This window comes from Rhipicephalus microplus, chromosome 7 (assembly GCF_043290135.1).
Source record: "Rhipicephalus microplus isolate Deutch F79 chromosome 7, USDA_Rmic, whole genome shotgun sequence".
NCBI classification, from domain to species: domain Eukaryota; kingdom Metazoa; phylum Arthropoda; class Arachnida; order Ixodida; family Ixodidae; genus Rhipicephalus; species Rhipicephalus microplus.
Genome location: NC_134706.1, coordinates 106,222,990 through 106,250,341, shown reverse-complemented (window position 1 = coordinate 106,250,341; position 27,352 = coordinate 106,222,990). Strand labels below are relative to the sequence as shown.

The window sequence follows — 27,352 nt, the reverse complement described above, 5'->3', positions numbered from 1 at the left end:
GAACAGTGGGAGGGGCGATAGGCACAAACTAAATCACGCACGGCAAGCCGCTGCTAATTCCAAAATGGCGCTGTCGTCGGAGATCGCGGGGGCACAACCGGTCAGCACGAAATCTAGCGAGCGCGTGCCCCAAATTGTTTTTAACCGTGCAGGCTAGCTACTAGAGCTGTAAACGCATAGCGCATTTTTCGCGACTGAAAAACGACATGTTAACAGCGCTATTGTCTGCACTGTGCAAGAAAAATGAGAAAACATTATTCTTCTAACGCTGGGTTGTCATATGCGAAACGCCGTTATGGACGCTATGCAATGCATTCGCATTTCGTCACGATTCCCATCGATGAGAGGGGGGGGGGAGTATTTTTTTTTCTAACGAGGATTGAAGATATTATTGATAGCAACAAATGATGTTTCAGAGCGCTTTACTTTAAAAGCCTCTCCCGCTTTGATAGACATTTGCATGATTTCTCAATCACCTCCAGAACGCACGCCGAGCACCAAAAAAGTGATAGGATTGCAAGCAAAGGTAAACAGCAACCATGACAGACACGAAGGTGGCATGTGGTCGACCAAAAAGCAAAAACCTTCATATTTACCAAGCTTTCACTTTAATTATTTGCTGGACTCTCTTCCCCAGCTGCCCATTCCTCATTTCACGATCTGGAATTGCCGCTTATACACGAGGAGATATTGCTAGAAAAAGAAACATCTTGGGGTACGAAGACACTGACCGAAGCCTTCGAAAAGCATTTCTTGCACATAAAAAAGTGTTATCAGTACAATATGGTTCTCTTTGCATCAACCGCCAAGCCAACAGGCCGTAGCCGGCACTTCTGATTTGATGCTTTCCGGGAGGAGCCAGCACAGAGTTAAAGAGAAAAAAGTCTGTTACACATAAAGGCAAAACCAATTAACGAAAAATATTGCAAAGACTTTAATGTTTGTCACAAATCGGGGCCGAAGCACAAGCTGATCCAAAGTCGTGGCACGAGGTTGGACCTGTGCTTTATGGCTTGTACCTATAGCCGCTATCAAGGAGTCAAGATCATTCTCCAAAGAGCAAAAGCTTGAATAATGCGTTTAAAGAAAGATTAAGATATTTCTGAAGAAATAAAAATATAATTCCAACAAATAGAAATGCCCGCGAGTTTCAAAATGCAAATGACCTAGTTATACAATTTATAATACAAGCGAAGCTTGCATGAAAGTCCTAATATGTAGAGACATTGCTCTATAACAAATAAATGATCAAACAGCAAGAGCTCAACCAATAAATAGAGTTCACACTTCTCTAAGTTCGAGCGAATGACGTACGTAACCGGGTGCAGCAGAGTCTTTTATCACTGGCCTCGTTTTTAGGTGACACTTCAATCTGACTAGACGGCTCAGCGGCTGCCCACTGTGATGCAGGGTTCTTGTTGCTGATTTGTTTTTCTCCCGGGCTGAGCCTCAGAGAGTTTTGTTAATAAGGACAAAGCCGTTCGGTTTCCAAGAAACACACAAAAAAGTTTAATTGAAAAGTAAAAAGGCAAAGATTCCTCACAAAACAAAACACTTAATAAACAGTTGACTGGACATGACGAAACACATCTGTAAACACCCAACAAGAACGTTCAAAGTCAGTAACTAAACCTAACGTTCGAAAGGGGCTGAGTGATGGGAGTAGCGCAAGAGTATCGGTGCAGTCTCACCCACAAGTTGGTTTTCGGCGGTGATGAGAAACCGGAACGCCGTGACTCCTGCGTCACTGCGTGGGCTGGACGAGGACGAGGGAACGCTGGCTGCTGGCGACACGTCGAAAAGCCCTACCAAATCGTGATGGTTTCGGCTTGAGGAGCGTGGACACGTCGGAGACGGGAGAACGCAGGCTGGTGGCGACGCGTCCGGGAACTAGGGTCGACCTAGTCAAGCAGCTGGGCGCACAGCTCGGGCCCGGAGCCCGATGGCTGTAGCTCGCCTGCCGGAACCGAAGTCCGCAGGCTCTGGAAAGGAGTTCAGGACCGGATGGCCACGGTCCTTTGGAGCGGGAACCCGACAGCAGGAGGCCCCGGCCGGTGGAAGTCCTGTAGGCTCGGGTCCGGAACCCAACGGCCCATCTTCAGCGCCCGGTCCGGTGACGACCTTCCGCTTGCACTGCCTGCCTCGAATTCCCCTTGCTCTCGTCTCCCCAGGCTCCTGCTTCAGCTCTGGCCCACTTGTCTCGTTCTCATTGGAGATACTACTGTTTCGTGGTGTCAAGCCATTGGGCCTTGAAATCTCCGTGTTCGCTGCCCATTGGATGTTTTACCTTTTGTTTACTTCACGTCCTGCCACGCATCCTCGTGCTTGACGCTCTTTAACGTCGTCATTCTTGTTTAAGCAGCACCGCACGTGCACTCTGGTATTTCTCCTTTTGTTTTCTTTTTTTTTCCGTGACGCGCACTTTTCGAAGGCGCGCACTTTGAACGCGCACCACACATCACATACGCCCCCCTTTTATTCAAGTTTTTTTTTTTTTTTAGAAAAAAAAAAACTGCCGATGAGTGCGCGTTCTGCACTACGTCACAATTAAACCACATATTTGCACCACGCAGTTCAACACATCACCGGGCTACAGTTCGCTACATCGTCCAAATGTCCACACTTAAACTTTAGATTCACCCAATTGCATTTAAAAGTTCTGAAACCCGGAATAAACCTTTTTACTACAAAATCGACTATGGACAAAGCTACTTGTGTCCGCATCTAAAAGTCGAAGTCCAGAAAGAGCTACCGGTTCTCTAACCCTACACTCAGGTTATCGCGTCCCAAACCAGACGCACTGCCCTTCTCGCACGTTTCGAAAGTAACTGTGGCAAACATGCTTTTATGCACTTTCGCTGAAACGCGTGTCTGCGCCCCCGCCGGCCACATGAACGCTTACCGGTCACAGAGGAACAGGGCGCGGTCTCGAGCCGTCGGCGTCGACACGAAACGCACTGAGACACGAATGTCCAAATGCCACAATCTCTCACACAAATGCTTTCTTTTAATTCACCATCTAATGAACACAAGCTCGGGGTGCCCTCAGCAAGCCCAAACGCTCCGACAAGCGTGTGAGGTTCCTGGATTCTTGAGAAGGGATGCCGTTGTGCTCGGTCATTATACAGCTCATCTTGAGTGGACTTAATTATAGGTTCAAAACCAATCACGTTCTCAGGTTCAAGACCCTGTCTGGCATTCTCCATACCTACTATCGAGCCCACCTCCGATTCGATACTGTTTATTTTGAAGAGTGCTTCAGCACTCCCATCGTGTTTTCTCGGACAAATAGCAGTTACGCTATCCTGTGAACTAGAATCCCCTCTCTCTCTGAGTGAGATATATGTATGGTCTAGGACCATTGACGTGGTGCCTGCTGCTACCTCTGTCGGTACAAAACAATCAGTGGCCACTATATCAGAGCCTTCATGGCATTCGCTGCCATCTTCCCAATGACGTTCTAGCGCTCCTTCCATGGAGCTATTGAGAGGTAGCCCTACCCCTTCCCGAAATGTGCTCGGCCTCTGAGACGTTCTGATACACACCTCATTCTGAATGGAGCTTCTTCGTTCCCTGCTATCGAAGCTTTGCTCCACAACATTTTCCACAGCTTCTAGGTCGCCCATATCCAGGCGCTCTTCTTCATAGGTGCTTGGCCTCTCAGAGGTCCCCAAGCAGCTAACGGAAGTAATATGTTCCCAGCCAGAGAAGCTTTCCGTCGCTTCAACAAACTCCTCATGACTCCTGCCTTCTTGGCTGTCCACCTCTCTGCCTTCCTCTATCTGAGCTTCTCGCTCCGAAGTAAGGCTGTCGCGAGGTTCGAGGCCAACCTTGCAGGAATCGACTTCCCTCCAGCAAACGCTGCTATCGGAGCAAACATTCACCGCTTGCTCGACCTTCTGCATCGCCAGCTGCCCCCTTTTCGCCATCGCAAGCTCGAGTCGCCGCTCGAAGTCCACCCTCTCTAATTGGAGCTGCTGCTTCAGTATGCGTGTCTGACGCTCTAGCAACACTTTATTTTCACGCGTTACGCGCTCTAGCTCCTCCTTCTTAGCTCTAAGCACCAATTCAAGCTTTTCCTTCGCCGCCTTTCGTTCTGCAGCCCGTTGCTCACGCTCCCTCTCCATCCGCTCCTCGTACCATACTCTAAACTCCGCTCCCGTCAGTCCCATTTTATCCGCCAACTCAATTAACTCCCACGTGTTCGTCATCGTGTTAACCGCGTCAAAAAATCTACTGGAAAAACAAACGACTTTGTCCTGTCGCAGCGGACGCCAATTTGTGATGCAGGGTTCTTGTTGCTGATTTGTTTTTCTCCCGGGCTGAGCCTCAGAGAGTTTTGTTAATAAGGACAAAGCCGTTCGGTTTCCAAGAAACACACAAAAAAGTTTAATTGAAAAGTAAAAAGGCAAAGATTCCTCACAAAACAAAACACTTAATAAACAGTTGACTGGACATGACGAAACACATCTGTAAACACCCAACAAGAACGTTCAAAGTCAGTAACTAAACCTAACGTTCGAAAGGGGCTGAGTGATGGGAGTAGCGCAAGAGTATCGGTGCAGTCTCACCCACAAGTTGGTTTTCGGCGGTGATGAGAAACCGGAACGCCGTGACTCCTGCGTCACTGCGTGGGCTGGACGAGGACGAGGGAACGCTGGCTGCTGGCGACACGTCGAAAAGCCCTACCAAATCGTGATGGTTTCGGCTTGAGGAGCGTGGACACGTCGGAGACGGGAGAACGCAGGCTGGTGGCGACGCGTCCGGGAACTAGGGTCGACCTAGTCAAGCAGCTGGGCGCACAGCTCGGGCCCGGAGCCCGACGGCTGTAGCTCGCCTGCCGGAACCGAAGTCCGCAGGCTCTGGAAAGGAGTTCAGGACCGGATGGCCACGGTCCTTTGGAGCGGGAACCCGACAGCAGGAGGCCCCGGCCGGTGGAAGTCCTGTAGGCTCGGGTCCGGAACCCAACGGCCCATCTTCAGCGCCCGGTCCGGTGACGACCTTCCGCTTGCACTGCCTGCCTCGAATTCCCCTTGCTCTCGTCTCCCCAGGCTCCTGCTTCAGCTCTGGCCCACTTGTCTCGTTCTCATTGGAGATACTACTGTTTCGTGGTGTCAAGCCATTGGGCCTTGAAATCTCCGTGTTCGCTGCCCATTGGATGTTTTACCTTTTGTTTACTTCACGTCCTGCCACGCATCCTCGTGCTTGACGCTCTTTAACGTCGTCATTCTTGTTTAAGCAGCACCGCACGTGCACTCTGGTATTTCTCCTTTTGTTTTCTTTTTTTTTCCGTGACGCGCACTTTTCGAAGGCGCGCACTTTGAACGCGCACCACACATCACACCCACGAAGACGAGCGGGAAGGGTGTGTTCACTTTCTGGACGTGTTGTTGTTACCTGCGCTGTGTCTCGGGAGTAGCCCAGCGCGGACAAGGCGGAAGACGAAGTGAAGAATCACTGGGCGTGAGTTTCCTAGCGCTGCTGTTTTTTCGCCAATTTTGTAAGTTTTCTTACTCGTCTTCTGCCCCTTACTGCCAAGATTCGGCCACCACCTTCGCGGTGCACCATGCACGACGTCTCCAAGGTGCCGAAGCCTTATGTTAGGCTGCCACGACGTCCAAAAGCTTTGGGTACTGGTGGCAGTCTTTCTTTTCGGCGCCCGTCAGATGAAGACGAAGTGATGAATGCGTGCGAACAGCAAGATAATCCCGTGTTTCGCGGACCCGAGGAGGACTGTGACGGCCCCTCGACGACACCTAACGCCGACGACGAGTGTGTTACTCTGAAGAAGGCGCGAACTGATAATCAAGAGGATTACAGCGATGCAACAATCATCGACTCCGCGGAAATGAACTGTGATGTAAAAGCAGAAGACAGGCCTTTCACAACAGTCACGAACAAGAAAGCCCGACCAGCGAGGATACCCGTAATGTTCAAGCTGACAGACCCTAACGCTTCGTTCTTGAAAGTCAATCCGAACAAACTGGCCAGTGAAGTAGTATCTGCTGCTAAAGAGAAAGTGGAGTTGTTTCGTGTCAACAGAGATGGGAACTTCTCCGTAAGTGTCTTTACTGTTACTGCATCCTCCAGACTTCTTGAGTTAACACATTTTGCTGGTCTTGAAGTGGCATCGTATATGCCGCAGTTGTATGTAAGGAACCTAGGAAAGATTAGACAAGTACCATTGCAATACAGTGAAGATCAACTGCTTGAATATTTAAGAGACAGTGGTGTAATCTCAGTCAGGAGACAGACTAAATGACTCCGTCGTGAAGATAATTCAGCAGAGCCACATTTACTCGGCAGTGTAATTCTTGAGTTCTCCCCCGACAAGCCATTGCCGCCTCGTATTCACCTGGGCTTCGCAAGCAATCCGGTGGATGAGTACCTACAGCCCACTACACGATGTTACAACTGTCAACGATATGAACACGTTGCCAAATCATTCCTTGGACAACTTCGCTGCAAAATCTGTGCAAGAGCACATGATTACAAAGAATGTACATCGAGGAATCATCCCAAATGTGCTAATTGTAATGGAGACCACGTAGCGTCATACGCTTTTTGTCCGAAACACCAGGCAGCTACTCGACTAAAGCGACAAGAAATTTTGCTTGGAAGAACTCCAAAAAATTGATCGCCTTGTCCAAATCCTGAAACTGTGCATCCACTCCCTGTAACTTCAAAATCACAAAATAGTACATCAGCACTGTCGTATGCGATGGTAGCCAAGCGTGCTTCAGCTTATAAAAACAAAAGTACAGCCAAAACGGTCCGTAGAGGACGATCACCAAGCGTTCAAAGGCAGACAAGCGACAGCAGGACACCGAAACCGTCAGCAACTCAGGATAACCAAGCGTCTACGCCTTTCAGCTCGCCAAAGCCAAAATCACAACAGCAACGTGAACCGAAAACAAGTGATGTGGATATAGTTATGTCGATGCTCTTCCTTGCTTTGAAGGCAATTCTGCGTGTATTTCCACAGGCCAATGACCTGCCAGAGGGCAGCGCAGTCCTTTCAATAGAGCCTCTATCAGTACAGCACAGAATTGTTGTATAGTGAAATGGCTCAACAAATGAACAACTGTTTCCGCAACACAGCTGTGTTTCAGTGGAATGCTAATGGAATTAGGTCCAAAACCGCAAACTTTAGGAAGCTGGTTGCTCAGTATAGCTTCCCTGTTCTGTGTCTTAATGAAACCAACGTTGGCCCTGACTTTAGGATATCTAACTATGTCACATATGCATCAAGAAAAAATCCAGGCTTGAGCAGGGCACTTTTTTGTTATGCGTACTGTGCGACATACCCTCTTTTGTTTTATACTTGTCGGACTTGGACGTGCCAGAATTTGTAGGGGGCGAAATGCGATTCCAGAAACTTACCATCACCGTAATTTGTGTTTATCTGCAACCATCGACTCGCATCTCCTAATCCTCTCTGGTTCATTTATTGGGTGAAGCCCACGGACCTGCCCTTATCTGTGGAGATTTCAATGCGCACAATACCACGTGGGGCAGTACTTATACCGCTTCACGTGGGAGAACACTCGAAAAAACAATTGATCGATGTGGTCTTGTTGTACTGAATGATGTATCTGTAACGTTTTTAAGAGGTAATAATTATGCCAGCTGTCTAGACATGGCTATAGCCTCTCCTGACATTGCACAAGATACGAACTGGTGTACAGACCTCGAAACACGAGGGAGTGATCATTACCCAGTTCTTATGCAACACCCAAGAATGCAAGTGCAAACGACCACATTGATTTTAAAGCTAACTGACTGGAAACTATTTCATGAACATACTGGACGTGACTTGATGGGAGTCAATGAATTGGATACGTTTATGTCCTGCAATAAAACCAGTTACCCCCGTGCGACAAGGTTTACAGCTAACCCAGCAGGCCACTCCAGTGTAGATGCAGACTATGAACGCCTACGAGCCATTAGAAGGCGAGCAGAACATCGCTATCACCGCACTGGCAGGCTTGAAGATTATAAAAAGAACCAGGCCACACACCGTCAATCTAACCGACACATGCAAAAGTTACGTCGGAAAAAATGGCATGATTTCTGCAATTCATTGACCCCATTTACTCCAATTCCGAAAATCTGGCACACAATCACAGTTCTAAGTCATACAGTATCTCAGCGAAACCCATTTAGAGCATTGGCCATATCTCTTGAATTATCTGAACGTGATGTTTCTAATAACTTTTGCACAACGCTGACTGGAACTGGGCAAATGGTTCCCAACACTACTGCACTGCCTAGTTCTGTAGAGCAGCAAATCCAAGATGCACACACTTTATCACATGCTCAACTGGATAACACGTATTCTCTACTAGAGTTGCGTACTGCTCTATCACTAACCCGCGTAAGAACGGCAACTGGTCCCGACAACGTATCGTACAGTGTTCTGAAAATTTAGGACCCAACAGCATGCCAGTTCTTCTGCGGAGATATAACGACATGTGGACGAAGGCGTACGTACAATGTGTTGGAAGGTCACGAGAATTGCCCCACTACTGAAGCCCGATAAATCACCGCTTTTGCTTGACTAATTCCGACCAGTCAGCCACACTAGCTGTGTATCTAAAGTAATAGAAAAAATGGTTGAGAGAAGATTACAGTGGTGGATTGAAGCCAACAACTCACTTCCAGAACAGATGGCTGGCGTCAGACGACGGTGATGCACCATGGACTGCGTATTCGACCTCGTTACATTTGTATAACATGAAATGAGCTGTGGAAACATGGATGTTGAGGCGTTCATAGATATTAACAAGGCGTTCGACTCTCAGCCACCTTTCTGTGCTGCACGGGCTTACCTCACTAGGGGTTCATGGTCGTGTCCTTCAATGGATCGCTAACTTCCTATGTAACAGGAAACTATACACTTCAACCAATAACGGAAACAGCGATCGCTTCAACATGAGCAGAGGTGCACCCCAAGGAAGCGTTCTAAGTCCGCTTCTTTTCAATGCTGCAATGGCAGGTCTTCCAGAAGTACTGCCCGAAGCCTTGAGCGTATATATGTATGCAGACGACATATGCATATGGACGTCTCACAAATCACTGGAAGTGATCGAACATCGGCTTCAACAAGGACTAGACGCAATAAGTGATTACCTCAAAGAGCGTGGCATGCAGATTTCTCGCGCCAAATCTGTAGTTCTGCCATTTACGAGAAAAAGAGCGAAAAACTTGAGGCTTTTTGTGGATGGCCTGAGAACCGAAATCGCACGAAATCATCGCTTCCTTGGCGTTACCTTAGATAGCCAACTCAGATAGAGTCAGTATATTGCTGATCTATAAAATCAAGTGAACAGCACCCTAAATGTTAATACGTTGCATCGCGGGAACAAAATGGGGCGGTACATCAGCGTCTCTCCTCCACTTCCATTGTGCACTAATCCGACAGAAAATTGCCTACTCTGCGCCAGTTCTCCACAACATCTCTCAGACGTCACTACACCGACTTCAGCTGTTACAAGCACGAAGCCTACGCATATGTCTGAGGGTTCCACAGGCAACATCAAGTTCTTTGACACTGGCAGAGGCAAGAGAACCCAACTTTATAGTAATTAGAAATGTGGAGACATGTCGGCACCTCTTTCGTCTAGTCCCGCAGCATCCTTCCATCCGCTCATATCTAACATCACGAACCGTGCTGGAGCGCAAATACACCATGTGTACCAACAGTACATTTCTCGGCTTCCTGTCTTGACACATCGGCCACTGGACCAAAACTACCCTCCATGGCTGCTTGAGCTACCAACTATTGAAACGTCAATAGAAGGACTTCACAGCAAACATGAAGTGTTAACCGTTGCAGTTGGCATCACATTATCTGTTTGATAGGTACCAAGCATACACTCACGTGTACACTGACGGCTCCGTCACCAAAGGGACAGCGACATTAGCATTCATAATTCCGGAATTGCATGAAGAATACTGTCGCGACGTCAAGAGAGAGGTCGTACTCGAAGACGCTGAGAAAACAGCAGCGGGTTGGTCTTTTTGTTAACCGTGCGAGAGAGAGTTCCTCATCTTTCTCGTTGTTGCGTTCTGCATAAAAGCGTGCAGATGCGCGTATGCGCTGTCGCCTTCGTCTTTTTCGCGGGACGCACATGACATTTGCCTCCCTCCAAAAATGGCATCGTCCCGATGCGCAGGCAAGGCAGTTTACTTATAAAAACGCACATGTGCACCGGCACGCACAGGACAAACGAGAGTTAGCTGGACAAGTAGGGTTTCATCCGGATGACATGCACGATTTCGGGTGAGCAGTTTCGGCGACTGGAACTGCAATCGCCGTCGGGAATAACTTCGTAGTTGATGTCGTTTAATCGTCGGGTGACTCGATATGGGCCAAAGTATCGTCGTAATAGCTTTTCTGAAAGTCCGCGTCGACGTATTGGGATCCAGACCCATAACCTTGTCGTCTGGTTTGTAGGTTACCAACTTATATCGTAGGTCGTACCGTTTCGCATCTTTGTGTTGCTGGTGACAAATACGCATGCGGGCTAGCTGTCGGGCTTCTTCGGCACGCTGACAAAATTCTTCGGCGTCAGCGTCAGTGTCGTCACACTCGTGCGGCAGCATAGCGTCCAACGTTGTAGTGACTTGGCGCCCGTGTATTAAACTAAACGGCGTCATTCCGGTAAATTCCTGCCGGGCAGTATTATGGGCGAAGGGCACATAAGGCAAGATTTCGTCCCAGTTCTTGTGTTCTGTGTCGACATACATGCAGAGCATGTCTGCGAAGGTCTTATTAAGCCGCTCTGTTAGTCCGTTCGTTTGTGGGTGGTACGCCGTTGTTCTCCGGTGAGCTGTACCACTGAGCCTGAGAACCGACTCCAAAAGTTCTGCCACGAACGCAGTTCCTCTATCCGTGATCAGAACTGTTGGAGCACCATGCCGAAGGACGACGTTTTCTATGAAGAAATGAGCCACTTCTGCTGCTGTGGCCCTCGGCATGGCTTTAGTTTCTGCGTAGCAAGACAAGTAATCAGTGGCGACAATGATCCATCTGTTCCCTGTGGTAGAAGTTGGGAATGTGCCCAGGAAATCCATTCCGATTTGGGCGAATGGCTTTGCTGGTACTTGAATGGAATGTAATAAGCCTGCCGGCCTGCCGGGTGGTGCTTTGCGTCTTTGACAGTCGGCACATGTTTGGACGTGATGTTTCACAGCAGCAGGTAGGTTAGGCCAGTAGTAACTGTTTTGCAGACGGGACAATGTTCGAGTGTAACCGAGATGACCAGAGGTGACTTCATCATGGCATGCTTCCAGAATTTCTTTTCGCAGTGATGCAGGGACGACGAGCAAGTATGGGCTGCCGGTGGGAGAAAAGGTTTTCTTGTATAGGACGTCGTTCCTTAAACAAAAAGATTGCACTCCTTTCGCAAAAATTCGTGGCACGTCTTCCCGTCGTCCTTCTAAGAAATCGATAAGCGAAAGCAGGTCAGGGTCACGGCGCTGCTCTTGTGAGATAGTGGCCGCGTTGATGACTCCCGAGAATGCGGCGTCCATGGATTCGTCATTAAGAGCGGCAGGCTCGACGGGTGACCGCGAGAGACAGTCTGCGTCAGTGTGCTTCTTCCCTGATTTATAAATAATGATCATATCAAACTCCTGAAGCCGAAGGCTCCAGCGTGCCAAACGGCCGGATGGGTCTTTCAAGTTAGTGAGACAGCAAAGCGAGTGGTGATCACTGACGACCTTGAATGAGCGGCCGTACAAATACGGTCAAAATTTGAGAACCGCCCAAACCACGGCGAGGCACTCTTTCTCGGTAGTCGAGTAGTTCTCTTCCGTGCGAGAGAAAGCTCTGCTGGCATAGGCTATCACTTTCTCGGAGTTAGCTTGCCATTGTATCATTACGGCGCCCAGGCCTACATTGCTTGCGTCGGTGTGAAGTGCTGTTGGCGCTCCCTGGTCAAAGTGCGCCAGAACCGGAGGTGTTTGGAGGCGTTGGCGTAATTCGTTGAACACTGTTTGTTCCTTTTCGCTCCAAAGAAAGGGGACATCCTCTCGTGTGAGCCGCGTCAGAGGCGCCGTAATAGACGAAAAGTTGGCGATGAATCGTCGGTAATAAGCGCAGTGGCCTAAGAAGCGTCTCACTGCTCTTTTGTCATGCAGTGCCGGAAACTTTGCGACAGCGTCGATTTCGCCCGGGTCAGGTCGAACACCTTCGTGGCTGACCACGTGGCCTAAGAAGAAAAGTTCGTTGAAACCGAAATGGCACTTCTCTGGCTTTAATTTCAGGCCAGTCGAACGTATCGCTTGTAGAACTGCGAATAATCGACTTAGGTGTTCCTCGAATGTAGCTGAGAAGACGACAACGTCGTCTAGATAAACCAAGCATGTCTGCCACTTAAGTCCTGATAGCGCAGTGTTCATTAAACGCTGAAAAGTAGCTGGCGCTGCGCATAACCCGAATGGAAGCACTTTAAATTCATAAAGACCGTCGGGCGTCACGAAAGCAGTTTTCTCACGGTCTCTCTCGTCGACCTCTATTTGCCAATAGCCATTTCGCAGGTCCATCGATGAGAAATAGCGTGCATGCCACAGCCGATCAAGAGAGTCATCTATACGTGGCAGTGGGTAGACGTCTTTCTTCGTTACTTGGTTTAACTTGCGGTAATCTATACAGAAACGCAAGCTGCCGTCTTTCTTTTTAACTAATACCACGGGGGATGCCCAGGCACTCTTGGAAGGCTGTATTACGTCATCTTGGAGCATCTTCTGAACTTGCTTTTGGATCTCCTCACGTTCTTTCGGAGCCACAAGGTATGGGTTTGACGGATCGGTCTCGTATTTTCTTCAATGATGATTCGGTGCCGGGTCAGTGGTGTTTCCTTGACTTTCGACGTGCACGAAAAAAATTTTTAAAGTGGTGTATCAGCTCTAGTAGGCCCTGTTTTTCCGAGGCTGACAGGGTTGAGCAAATGTTGACAGACAAAGGTGTCGAGGCTGGGATAGTCGCCTCGTCCGGTTGCAAAGCGAAGCAATCTCTGGCTTGGTCCACGTCGTCGTAGTAGGCAATCCCGGTGCCCTTCTGGATGTGACGACGCTCGTTGCTGAAGTTGGTGATGAGGACTTCTGCCCGCCCATCAATTACTGCCAGAATGCCTCTCGCTATTGAAACACTTTGCGTAAGCAATAGCGTGTCTATTCGCTCCGCTATCACCTCATTACGGCACGGCCGTTCACACAACACCGACACAAGGCAGCAAGATCTCGGCAGGAGCATCACATCATCGGCTACACGTAAACGTTGCAGTTGTTCTTCAGTGGTGGCGTCGACGTAAGGATGGGCGGAAAAGGTGACGATACGTTCTGGGATGTTGATGACAGCACCGTACTCTCGCAGAAAATCCATACCCAAAATCAAATCTTTACAACAGTCCGGTAAAATGACAAAAGTGGCGACGAAGTTCGAATCATCGATTACGAGCCGAGCGGTGCGTTTACCGGTTGGCGTCATTAGCTGCCCACCAGCACTCCTTATGCTCGGCCCGCTCCACGGCGTCTTAACCTTCTTAAGGCGGTCGGCGAGCTCGTGTCGCATATTAGAGAAGTCAGCACCAGTGTCAACCAGTGCTGTTACGTGGTGTCCGTCTATAATAACGCTGAGGTCGGCACGTACAAATTCATTGGCATTAGTACTCGTGGTTGTCGTCGTCTTCGTCATCACCGTCGTCACGTCGTCTTTGTGTAGAGGCAAGGGGATCTTTTTGGCGTCTCCGCAATCGGCATCCTTGCCCCCGGAGGTCGCGGCAGTTAGTTTCCCTGGCACGGGCTTGGGGAACGGTTTCTGATGGCGTCCGCGTATCTTTGGCGATTCGGGAAATTCTGACCTCGTGCAGGTGAGGGAGACCGCCAGCGACGACTTGGTGAAGACGCTTGGTTGGTCGGTAGGTGATCAGCACCATGGTCACGAGGGTCTTCAAAATAAAAAGAAGCGGGCCGAGAAATGTTTCCAAACCGGGTTTCTCGATGACGGCAGTAGCGCGAGATGTGGCCTGGTTCGCCGCAGTGGAAACAAAGGGGTCGACGGTCGGCAGTGCGCCACAAGTCGGTCCGACGTACTGGTGGTCGCCGCACAGGTTCACGCTGCCACCACGGCAAGGTAACGGGCCGTGGCTGAAAGGGTGCTTCTTCTGGGGCAGGCGGATGATGGCGGACGGCATCGGCATAGGTCAGTGGACGTGGTTCGGGTGGTGGCGCCGGTGATGGAAAGGCTTGCCGTAGTTCCTGGCGCACGACTTCTGCAATAGAAGCAACTGGGGGATCGGCAGACGGAAGGCCGAGGGCCCGCAGCTCTTCCTGCAGGATTTGTCGAATCATTTGCCGTAAAGAGTTTTCGAAAACGGCAGCGTTTTGAGCGGCGGCACCAACAGGCGTTTGGTTGGCGCTCAATAACAGGCGCTCAATGACAGTCGCCTCTGATGAATTCATCCACTGTTGTTGGCGGATTTCGTACAAGGCCGGCGAAAAGCGGTTCCTTAACTCCCCGCATCAGATGACGAACCTTCCTTGCCTCGGGCACGTCAGGGTCAGCGCGGCGAAATAGACGGGTCATATCCTCAGCGAACATGGCCACGCTTTCGTTCGGCTTTTGCATGCGGGCTTCGATCATCTGTTGTGCGAGATCCCGTCGGTCCGCACTCAGGAACGTCTCGAGAAGCTTTTGGCGGAAATTGTCCCAGGTTTGGAAAGTAGGCTCTCTGTTCTCGTACCATGTGCGAGCGCTATTTTCCATTGCGAAGTAGGCACGGCCAAGTTTTTCTTGCGCGCTCCAACGATTCACCACAGCGGTCCGCTCGAACTGGTCGAGCCAGTCCTCGACATCTTCATACGGGTCTCCACGGAAGACTTCGGGAACACGAGGAGTCTCAAAAGTTACCTGGTAAGGGTAAGTCGCCTGGGCCGGAGGAAGATTCGCAGACGTTGAAGGGGCCGCCATGTTGGTAACAGGAGATGCCGTCAAAAGTTCTGAACTTAGGCCTAATAGGCGCCGGCTGAATCGGTGTACTGGAGTCGCAACAAGATGTTGAGGCTCCGGACTGGGTGTATGGTCCCGAACAACGCTTTCTTGCTGCAGGTTGCAGGCCCCAGCACCTCCACCATTGTCGCGACGTCAAGAGAGAGGTCGTACTCGAAGACGCTGAGAAAACAGCAGCGGGTCGGTCTTTTTGTTAACCGCGCGAGAGAGAGTTCCTCATCTTTCTCGTTGTTGCGTTCTGCATAGAAGCGTGCAGATGCGCGTATGCGCTGTCGCCTTCGTCTTTTTCGCGGGACGCACGTGACAATATGCATGTCGGTTGGGCCACCTCTCTTCTTCAACAAGGTCGAAGCTTGTAGCAATTTTGCTAGCCATAAGCTTTATTAAACTGTTCACGACACCCAAAAAAATGGGTGGTAATTACAGACTCTTTAGCAGCACTGGCATGAGTGAAAAGTGCCACTTCGAGACACATTGATGTGCGTATAGTATACGCTATACTAAAAGAACACTCAGAAGCTACGAAGCCGAATCATCGAGTGGCATTTCAGTGGGTTTCCAGTCACTGCGGGATAGAGGGAAATGAAATGGCGGATGAGTTGGCGAAAACCGCTCATAATTCTACGCTAACGTGCCTCATTCCGGTATTTCAATATGATGTAAATAGAATTTTAAGAACAACAAAACGTGAATTTTCCTGTCTACCTGGTTCACAGACAAAACAAAGGAATTGATCCTATATTATGTTGAATCTAATCTTGAATGGCAATTAGACCGTGACCTCCCAAGACGTATCGACACACTCAATTATTGCCTACGACTCGGAACTGCTTACACAAAGCACTTCCTACTTCGTATTTATCGTGCAGCATCGTCAGCATGTTCATGCAGCCACGACGACGAGGATATCTGTCACCTCTTGCTCGACTGTCCGAAACACGACAAACACCGAAGGCGACTAGAACAAGAACTGCATAGGTTAGATCCTAAGAGACCATTCGGGTTGCATAAAATACTAGGTCCATGGCCATCCAAAAAAAAAAAAAACGGCAAAGCAATGAAGGTGCTGCAACACTTCTTCTAAGAAACGAAGATTTGTGACGACTACTGAGCGGACAATAATTAAAAGTGAGCGTGTCGTCTACGTGTTTGTTCTGCTCATATAGGAGAACTTTTGCTCTCACTCCTGTAGAACTGTATATACGTATATACGCCATTGTTTTTTTTCATATTTTTATTTGTACCAGTAAGGTGAAAAGGGGTTGCCGGCGCCGAAAAACGGTGACAAAAACTGTTTCGTTTAGTTTCTATTTCAATGAAAAAAAGCAGATCTCTTCTCCGGTGCCGAGCAGGCTGTCGAAGCATGGGATGAGTCGGCTTTTTATGAGGTTCTCTGTGCGTGAGAATCAACTTCCAGCATAGTTTTGATACATCTTTGAAATGGTCACGTCTGCACAGGCGGCTTCCGTGGTTCGCACTTCACTTTTGGTGACCTCCACTGGCGAACAATCTACTGACACACAAAGCACCAGCCATGTAGCCAGGATACATAGGCGTACCAGCCAGGGGGGCAAAAAGCTACCCCCCTTTCCCCACTAAGCATAAATGCTTCCCCCCCTCGCTTTCGGCAGAGGTCACTATTCGCTTCACGCTGGGGAAACCAAGTGAGTCAAAGTTTTCCTTCACCACAGTAATCGCTCAATTATATGTTCCGAGAAAATGAAAATTTTACGAGGGAGCGTTACAATCTAGGTAAAATTTTCCACCATTTCTGCTGTGACGAAATTTCTTGCAGGCTCTTTGCAGTACGGGCTGCTTGTGTGGTGCTTTTGCGTCTTGCCCTGTAGCACTGCAGAGCAGGCTAGCGCTGAACAGGTGCCCATGCATCACATGTGAAGGTTTTATTTTGCCGTGACTGGCCAGTTAAGCTATGGATAGGAACGAGCCAACTTTTTATCGATTGGTCAAAGCATTTGCTGCTTCCTGAAAGTTTTTTTCTTTTATCGAAAAAGAATAGCATCACCGCTTCTGTGTCGAAGCTGCTATAAGTCGATGAGTTTTATAAATCTTTTTAATGTTTTAGCTTTGCCCTACTATAAGCGCAAAAAAAAGCTTTCTGCTTTAATTTCCGATAAACCTGAACAGCCTTGCTTACGGTGACTTGGGGCGACGGCAGCAGCTTGCGAAGTGGCCACGAATAAAACTACGGACTCCAGCTCAGTAGAAAGCTCTGCTTTTAGCCTCACCCCATGCCTTGATCAGGAAGAACGTTAAAGGTCATCGTTTTTAGCACTATGGAGGCTTGTAGAAGAGTCGGGCTAGTTGGTTAGTTGGTTTTCGCTTAACTTGAATAGGGATTCACATCTTGATATAGAACTCGGACAGCAAAGAAGCACACATGGAAACCCCCTTCTTTCCCTCTCTTCCTCTCTTTCTCAATAAGGGTGAGCTCATAGAGATGCGCATGCGCACAAGCAGCTGAACGCCGTACGTTTTGCTGCATATCGAAAATATTTTATTACACTAATATAATGCATCTCGCCAGGTGCTATAAGTAGCCACTGCAATTGTCATCGGCAGCTTGCCTATTTGAATTACATTTTGAAGTAGATGCTCTCCGGCTACTCCAAAAAAGTACCACGACGTTTTGTAGACTGGTGCCGTCATGTAAATAGCAGGCAATTGTATGGTACCCAGAAAATTTTAAATCTCAAAGAAGGAATGGCAAACAATATGTCGTTCTAAAAATAGTTCATTCGATTATTTTTTACGTGATCGAGCACAAGTGATCATTACACGATGGATCTATTTCGCGTCACTTGTTGCCCCGCGTAACAAGCTGGTGCTGCATGTATGACAAAGCATATTTAAGCCAATTATATACCGCCTTTAGGCCTAGAATACAAAGCATATATAGGCTAATCCAAAACCAATCCTATACTTCAAAACGACGCAACACAGTTTAGTTTAACGTAGCGGTACACACGCGATGTTTATATCCTTGTTATATATCTAGATAGTTTTAGTACTGTAACCATACTCACTTTGCACCGTCTTGATGTCTGCCTTTTCTAAAGCGGATTCATGAACTTGAGTGGTTGCGCGGTAGAATAGATCACTGCCACACGGAATTCTCGGGTTCGATTTCTGCTAAGATCCTCATTTTTGTACATTCCGTTGTCGGGTCAAAGCAGCTGAGGGCAAACTTTTCAAAGGTTCTCTTGTTTAAACTATTGACGACTGTTGTCGTCGCTTCTAGGTAGGAACAAAATTTAATGCACATAGCCGCATGCCCGCATACTGAAGCCTGTGGTATACAGGTATGCGGTACACATGACTGAGCTTCATGACGTGCACGACATGGTGTTGACGTTAATTATGTTGGAATCAGACACGTCTTTTCATATCATTGTGTGCCCCTATGCCGATTTTGGTCTAGACTACAGTTAGAGGCAACTAAGAGAGCAGCAATGCGTAGCTGGCCAGATACATAGATGAGTAGATGGAATTGCTAGACGTACCTTTGGTTCTCGAAGAATTGCTTCGCGTATAAAAAATTAGTTTGAGTGAGACAAACATGTAACATATGGGAGGCTGCCATCAATATAACTGTAGTCATGCGGTAAGTTGTGAGGTAATGCATAAAAAGTGTGGCTTAATACAGTGTTGCATGCATGACACGCATATATGTGTTGTTCCAATGGATATGCTGCTTAAGAACTGACTGTCCTTTTAACGTTATTTGAGAATGCTGTGTGCACAAAAAAATCCCATCGAAATGAAAGTGCATCAACGAATTTCTTTCTCTCTCTTGATATATATATATATATATGTATATATATATATATATATATATATATATATATATATATATATATATATATATATATATAAGGGAAAGAAGTGTATATCTAAGGGCTCGTTTTTCCGTGTTTTAACACAATATTAATGAGATATAACAGACAGTAATGCCAAGGAATATACAGGGGAAGTTATTAGAACCAATGGAATGTAAATAAGAAGAAAGAAGAAAGAAAAGTGGATGAAAAAATTACCAACTGTGAGCAGGAATCGAACCTACGACCTTCGAATTACGCGTTCGATGCTCCAACCACTGAGCTATCACAGCGGCCCTCCCTCCATCCACTTTTTTGGGTTTATCTGTGAATTTAGAAGTAGGAGCGACAGTCAGCGCCATCTATAAGCCAAACAACGAGTGTGAAAACACTCTTATTCGCATGTTTGGCGTCACGTAGCACGTGAACTTATTATGAGCGGGCAGCTGATTAATTGTCCCTCTTATACAACCTAAACACACCAAGTCTGCCAGTACGAGACCCTCGTTCAATGAAATAAGGGAAAGAAGTGTATATCTAAGGGCTCGTTTTTCCGTGTTTTAACACAATATTAATGAGATATAACAGACAGTAATGCCAAGGAATGTACAGGGGAAGTTATTAGAACCAATGGAATGTAAATAAGAAGAAAGAAGAAAGAAAAGTGGATGAAAAAATTACCAACTGTGAGCAGGAATCGAACCTACGACCTTCGAATTACGCGTTCGATGCTCTAACCACTGAGCTATCACAGCGGCCCTCCCTCCATCCACTTTTTTGGGTTTATCTGTGAATTTAGAAGTTTGGCGTCACGTGCTACGTGACGCCAAACATGCTAATAAGAGTGTTTTCACACTCGTTGTTTGGCTTATAGATGGCACTGACTGTCGCTCCTACTTCTAAATTCACAGATAAACCCAAAAAAGAGGATGGAGGGAGGGCCGCTGTGATAGCTCAGTGGTTAGAGCATCGAACGCGTAATTCGAAGGTCTTAGGTTCGATTCCTGCTCACAGTTGGTAATTTTTTCATCCACTTTTCTTTCTTCTTTCTTCTTATTTACATTCCATTGGTTCTAATAACTTCCCCTGTACATTCCTTGGCATTACTGTCTGTTATATCTCATTAATATTGTGTTAAAACACGGAAAAACGAGCCCTTAGATATACACTTCTTTCCCTTATTTCATTGAACGAGGGTCTCGTACTGGCAGACTTGGTGTGTTTAGGTTGTATAAGAGGGACAATTAATCAGCTGCCCGCTCATAATAAGTTCACGTGCTACGTGAGGCCAAACATGCGAATAAGAGTGTTTTCACACTCGTTGTTTGGCTTATAGATGGCGCTGACTGTCGCTCCTACTTCTAAATTCACAGATAAACCCAAAAAAGTGGATGGAGGGAGGGCCGCTGTGATAGCTCAGTGGTTAGAGCATCGAACGCGTAATTCGAAGGTCGTAGGTTCGATTCCTGCTCACAGTTGGTAATTTTTTCATCCACTTTTCTTTCTTCTTTCTTCTTATTTACATTCCATTGGTTCTAATAACTTCCCTGTACATTCCTTGGCATTACTGTCTGTTATATCTCATATATATATATATATATATATATATATATATATATATATCGGTTAACGAGTGAAATGGGTTCCCACTAATGCATGCATGTCCACGGATCTGTGAAACGGAGCAGCCACCCCTGATTTTAGTATCACAGTCTTTACAACAATTTTAGCAGCGCGGATTGTTCTACGGCGCAATATAAGTTTTGCAATCTTATCCAATTTTCAAAGTAGTTTTCTTTATTTAAAATAAGAAGATAAAATCCCTCACAAGATGCGAACACGAAGCTCACTCGACATTCCACGTTGCTTGTACTTGTAGGTTTTTTTTTTTCGCTCTACGATCGCAGTTCCGCTTCATATCTATCTGTTTGCTTACATGCACGTAAGAAACAGAGTGCAACCTGCACTTCCATTTCGCAACAGCAGTTTTTCAAGTGTATTGAAAGTCCTTCAGAAGGCGCGCTTGTATCATTTTACTCGCTTCGTCGCACTCTTAGGGCAAGCGACCATCGATTCCCTTTGAAGAGGCACATCTTTCGCTCGCGCTTTGTCGAAAAAGTATTATCATTTTTTTTCTCGCCCTGCATTCCTGTGATTCCAGAAAGGTCATTCGTTGAGTTATCGATTTCTTAGTAGTGAGCATTCCTGTCGGCTAGCAAGTGTCTCCTTAGAGAAGAGATTTGGTAACCTTTTTATTACTGCGCCACTGCAACGATCACCAGAGAGGACTCGAAGGGCCGAATATAATTAGTAGCCCGGAACAGCCATTCATGCACGATCGATGACCGCGAGCACACGTTCAGAGATGTGTACAAAAGGACCGCTTCTTGTTTGCTCTTGCAGTCAATTGCTAACGTTTTGGATACATACCTGAGGCTGTATAAACACAATCCTGTGGGTCGACAAGAATGAATAAATACACAATGAGAGTGCTGGCATCGAGAAGTCTCCTAAGCAGCCTCTGAAGATAGAAGAAAAAGTTCAGTGAGCTCCCGCAGCTCGCTGAACAAGTAACAGCGTGTGCAACAGCTGTAGAAAACGGGAGAAGGTGCTTATCGTTTTGTGGTTTTAGTTATTTTATGATCACAACGTGAAAGTAGGCAATAACTAATATACTAGCTGATAATTTACTACACACTCCACACAGTTTATTGAACCATGTGGGAAGTTTCAAAAATCACGGGCACAATGCCAAGAGTGAGTGAAGCTGCAGTGAGGGAAGTAATCTTTATGCGCTCTCTTTGCGCTACCTTTGTGGTCAAAGCACAAGACGTGTAAGCCACCCGCCTCATGAAATAAGCGATATACTCTACAGTGCAACCGGCTTTGTAGCGCAAAGTACAGGCGCGTGCAACTATAGTAACGAGAGGGGCAGACTTCACGCACTTCGGGCCAACTTACTGCAGATGACGAGAACACGCTGAAGTGCCCTTGAGGTCTGAGTATTACCCATGGTAAATGGGGTATATCAATAGCTCGTCGTTAACATTAAGAGCGTACGCGTTGTGTCCAAGTCGTTTAGCTCCGCGCGCTCAAGATCAAAGGGTCGTTCGTTCGATTCCCGTGGACGTAATTTTTAGATGGGAAGCAGCTTACAGCGGATCTCGATCCGGTGTGCGTGTGGCGAGACCATCCTTACTGCGCATGCGCCAACTCACCCTCGCTCTACGTAAGTGCGAAGAGGTCGGAAGACCCTCTCCTGTCGCGAGCGGTGCGAGGAGGTGACGTAGAGGGGGTGGCGTAAGCGCTGCCTCCGGTCAGCGGCGTGTCTGGGAAGCGGCTTCGTATGAGTTACGGACTCGATATACCCAAACGCAGCGGCCGCGTTTGCAAGAAAACCCCGCCCTACGCAACGCTGAAGTTAAAGCCATGCCTGAGTGTCACGCGCACACTTCGACTGCGGACTGGCGATGCGAATCTAACACCCGTGCAGAACGCCTCTCTGGATAATTTCAACTCCTGGGGTTGGACAGTGAAAACTCCAACAAAGTTATACCTTAGTAATGAACAGCGCAGAAAAACCCGAAGAGTATAAATGAAGAAAACCACACAGGCACGGGTGTTAGTTATACCACATCACCAAAGGGTCCCTTGAAGCAATGCGAACCAGCACATGGGGTGTACGCCACGTTTGCATCGGTTCGACTAGGTGTCGACGTTATCAACATCATAAGAACATAAACACAACACAAACAATAACACTGAATACGTAACATTAACGGAAACACCTAGTCAAGTCGATGCAAACGCGCTGCTTCGCATCGTGTCGTGATCCCCTTTGGCGGGAAATGGTGTAATTTTAACGTAAAAGCGTTTTATTCCGGAGTCCACCATGGCTCCGCTGACCTTTTTCGTCAAGAAAGTGATGTTAAAAATTGTAACTGAGAAATTGTAAAGAAAAAAAGAGCAGAAGACAAGCATTTGTCGCGCGTAATCAAACCAGCACTTTCTCGATTCTCAGCGCGCAGCGTTAACCTCTACGCCACACAGCGTACATTGACTGGAGTGCTGAAGGCAGGCCGTTTATGTACAAACCATACACTGTTTGACAGTCCTCGGAGCTTCGAAACTATAGTGCGATTTCTTTGTCATGGGCAGGATGGCGTGACACACTCGCGTTGGGCCCGCTCTAAATGTGGTCGCCTCCACGAATCACCGACTCCACGCAGCGGGGTCTTTCCTATTCGCGTTTTCATCAAACTCATTGTTCGGGAGATAAAGAAGGTCACTTCACATGCTGCCACGGCCGCGTCATATTTGTGACCGAAATACAATACTGAAGAAGGGTTTCTTGATGGGCCAGTTGGTACATGATAATGAGGGGAACATTGCAAAAAAAAAAAAAACGGAACGGAGAGAGATTGAACACATAACAGAAGCGCTGAAGAACAACTGTGTGTAAATTTATTACCCCTGGAAATATCTAGCTGCCAAGAGAACGTCCATTTTATATATCAACGATCCTCAATATTCCATTCTATCTTGTGAGACACCAAATATATCTATCGACTTTCTCGAGAAAAACTATAAACAAAGAGCCCATTGTTGCAGCTACACATCTCGGAAACGCTTAGTTTTGTGAGTTAGCTACCCACAGACCACAATCTACACTTCGTAGCAATGGCGAAGAAGGTGTACCAAAAGAGTGGCGAAATTCTAGTAAAGCCCGTGTACGTGAATTTAAGTATACGTTTAAGAACACTAAAAAAATCCCTCAGCCCTTAACGACACCGTCAATTCCAACCATATCGTGAATTTCGTCAAACAACAATGCATTCAATCAACCAATCAATCAATGAATGAAAAAGAAAATATATCACGTATAAATATGAAAAAGGCATACCTATATGTTTAAACCCACAAGTTAAGTGACCTATTATGGGTGCAATACATAAAAAGTTGTAGTCTTGTACAAAAAGTAAACAGTAGCAAAGGTATCACAGATATAGGGTAGGTAGGCATAGTCAATAAAACAACAAAACTGAAAACAAACACTTATTCCCAACGAACGCACTAAATAGCCGTACAAAATGTTTTAGAACACATAAAAAGTAAAAAAATGCATGATGAAACATGAAGTATTGGTTCCGAGGTGATGTTTTGTTCGGGACATAGCGCGAAAATCGCACTCGCTTCTCTCTCCTCCCGGAATATGCAGAACATCGGGCAACCGCAATTTTGTATTCTTATTGATCGTACCTGCACTCTAAGGGTATGGAAAGTCGAGTAAACTCATTCCAAATGAGCAGGCTATACATGGCAACCTGAGCGATTTGCGAATTCGCTCAACCAAAATCCCACTTTGGCAGATTCGCGACCGGACCCCGAATACAGCGTAAATTTCGTCAGAATAGCTTATCTCCAGAAATGAAGAAAAATGAGGCTGGAAAACGTTTAATCTTCGACGGAGTTATTAAAATGCCTTGTTGAGATTTGCGTGCCGCTAATAAAATAGAAGCAGACTTCCGCAGATCAAGCAAGATTGAGCGTACGACGAATCCCTTGCATATGGGCACAGGGCACCAAAGCCAATACTTTCGGGAATAGACCGCTGTACATGATTATTAGGGCAGAATTGGGAACACGTGCACTAGCCGTCTTTTTGAGCTTTTAAGGTTAATATATAGATTTTTTCGTTTTTACATAAAGCTCGGTCACGAGACGTAAAAAACAGTATTAAGTTTGGGGGGATATAACCCATGTACATGCACAAAATAGATGAGAAGGTTTAATGCTAGTGCAAATATCAACCCCTGCTGGAGCAAATAATTTTATGTTTTTGGTTTGTTTGACATTACGCTTTCTCCAAACCATTCTCAATTTATTATAACCTAATGGATTATAATTCTTAGGCAGGTTTTCCTTCGACTTTAGCGCCGTTTTTTTTTTCTTGCTCAGAGAGTAGGAGTTGCCATAGCTGCCGTAAGGGACAGTGACGATCTCTGACTTGTCATAGCGGAACATTGACAACATTGTGAAGCTAATGGGGTATGTTTTACTACACATCGACCTCGTATAGACTGATGTGTCATGAAAAGACCTTTGATGCTGAAGAAAAGTGGATCTTAGGGTTACAAGTTTGATCATTTTGTTTGAAAGAAAAAAAACAATAAAAGTGTTGGTGCCTATGCATGGGGTAAGGAAAGATTGGACGATTGTAAACATGTAGCTGCCTATGCTGGCGCCTCTTTTCCACAATGTGAACTCTGCCATAGTAATATTAAAAAGCGTATGTTCGATCGTTAATCGAGGATTATCAGGTCTACTGACAATCGAAGGTTTTGTCAAGCGTTTTCATGTGTAAGTGTTCTTTGCTGTTGGTTAGCCGCCTTCTTTACTGACATTCATCGTATCTGGAGAAATTGCATCCTGTTTCGGGGCAGAGATTGCTTCTATGTATTCATCTTAACGAGGAAAACACAGATGCAGTTCCAGAAAAAGGAGGTAAGCAAAAGTGATTGCCAAAACACATGCACTGTCTAAAAACAAACAAAATTCAAGAAAATCAGCCAAGAAGACAAAGATAGGTTGAGCATATCTGATGCACTATGCACCGATAGCGCATATAAATCTTTCAGTCCGGAATAATGATAGCTTGTCAGCGAATTCGTACATCATAAATAATTTTAATTATGGTAGGTCATTTACATGCTAACACCATAATGTTGTTCAGGGACACCATATGGTAAAGATTGAAAATGTTTAACGTGCAGGTAAATCTACGTACACGTGATTCTAGCATTTTGCCTCCGGATTCGATCTCTGACTTCTGCGTCAAGAGTCGAGTGTCATAACTATTGACCACCACAGCAGGTCACAGGAATATTGAAATGCACATGACACTGCCTTCCCTGAAAGAAAACCAAGTAGCATTATTTGTGTGGGGTTCAATATTAAATTCCAACAAGTCAGTCATAGTGTTTCTATAATTTCTCGGCGAATAAAGCCAGTAGTAACATCGCCAAAACGCAGTATCAGGACAGCCAAAAAAATACTAAAATAAACTGCTCATTCTAAACAATAATAATCATAAGGCCGTTTTGTTGGCTGTAGAGGCATTACTTTTTTAAGATTGACTACCTTTTCATTCAACATACACGACCCTCATATATTTCTTCCTGTTACATTTAGGTACGTTACATAAAGTATAATATGATTGGTGCTTACTGTGGTTAAAAAACGCTGCACTACTAAATTACGACACTTTTGAAAAACAGCAAGAATATTAAACATTTCGTAACAAACCATAAATCAGGCAAAATAATAAAACGAGAAGTAGGTCGAATACTTTTTTCACTGCCTTTAATAATTATATCTAGTTTATATTGTTTTTACAAGTGTCTAGTGATTTTCATTTGCGGCAATAATGATGTGTTTGCACGTTTATATTTACGAAATCTCCTCACGCGCATTCATTTCGCTTTGTATTGTTTCGGATGTAAGTGTTTGGTCGCCACTGTTTTGTTGCTAATAGCTATGTACGGACTGTTGTAACATATATCTAATGACGTCTTCAGGCGCAAACACCCCCAGTCTTCCTTCTCCATAGTGTGTTCTTACACACACTTGAAAAAACTCAATTGAATTCAATTCAGTATCATGCATTCATTCACTTTCGCTGGCTATTACGCAAGGAGAATAGAATAATGCGCTCCGAATTCATACATACGTTGTTTTAAACTGTATTCATTTAGAGGAAATTGAACTAATAGTTCTGACATTAGTTTCAGAACGCGGCTTAATGACCAAGCCATCAAGCAATGAAGCTGTCATACGTTAGGCTTCACAAAGTACACAATGGTTACGCAGGGCGTTCAGTCCATCCTATACCCGCAAGGCATGTCTCTCGGCCATAGCCTTTTGTCCAAAGATCTTGTAAGTGCATGTTGCGTCAACATATGTGCGTGTAGCGCCTCCTAGGAATTCGCAACCCAACGAGCTGTCTAAACATTGATTCATCCCCAGGCACTCTCCTGTGTAGAATGTCTCCCGCTCTGAAACGCCATTTTAGTGGTTGCAATGCTTCGACACATTTATTGAACCACGTGTACGCTTGAGGCATTGCACTCTGTTGAGACAGGGCCTGGCTTACTGAGAAGATAATGGTGGCGTGTTTGGGACAAGCGTGTCAGATAAACTATGATTATTTTGTCCCAGGCAGAGGTGTCAAACGCCCGTTCGTGCTTAGGGATTAGTTAACACTTCGGGAACGTCTGGTTACCTAAGAGTACGTTTGATACATTGTGCGTGTGAGATCGCATTTTTTTTTTGGGGGGGGGGGGGGTGCGCTTCTACGTATTCTTCATAGTTTGACTCAATGGCCTAGTTTCGTTATGTGCTATTACTTGTCTACGTATGTTTTCTGCTTCTTTTTATTCGTTATGATGCCTATCAGCGTGAGTACCATCCTTTAATAGCAATTCTTCAGACGCTCACTTTC

At 46.3% G+C, this 27,352-nt stretch overlaps 2 non-coding genes across 2 annotated transcripts; one reads left to right on the top strand and one right to left on the bottom strand.

Moving 5' to 3' along the window:
- Positions 1 to 19,534: 19,534 nt before the first annotated feature.
- Positions 19,535 to 19,607, bottom strand: TRNAT-CGU (transfer RNA threonine (anticodon CGU)). The gene has a single exon. It is a non-coding gene; the product is annotated as a tRNA-Thr (tRNA).
- A 650-nt stretch (positions 19,608 to 20,257) lies between these two features.
- TRNAT-CGU (transfer RNA threonine (anticodon CGU)) lies at positions 20,258 to 20,330 on the top strand. The gene has a single exon. It is a non-coding gene; the product is annotated as a tRNA-Thr (tRNA).
- The last annotated feature ends 7,022 nt before the right edge of the window (positions 20,331 to 27,352 follow it).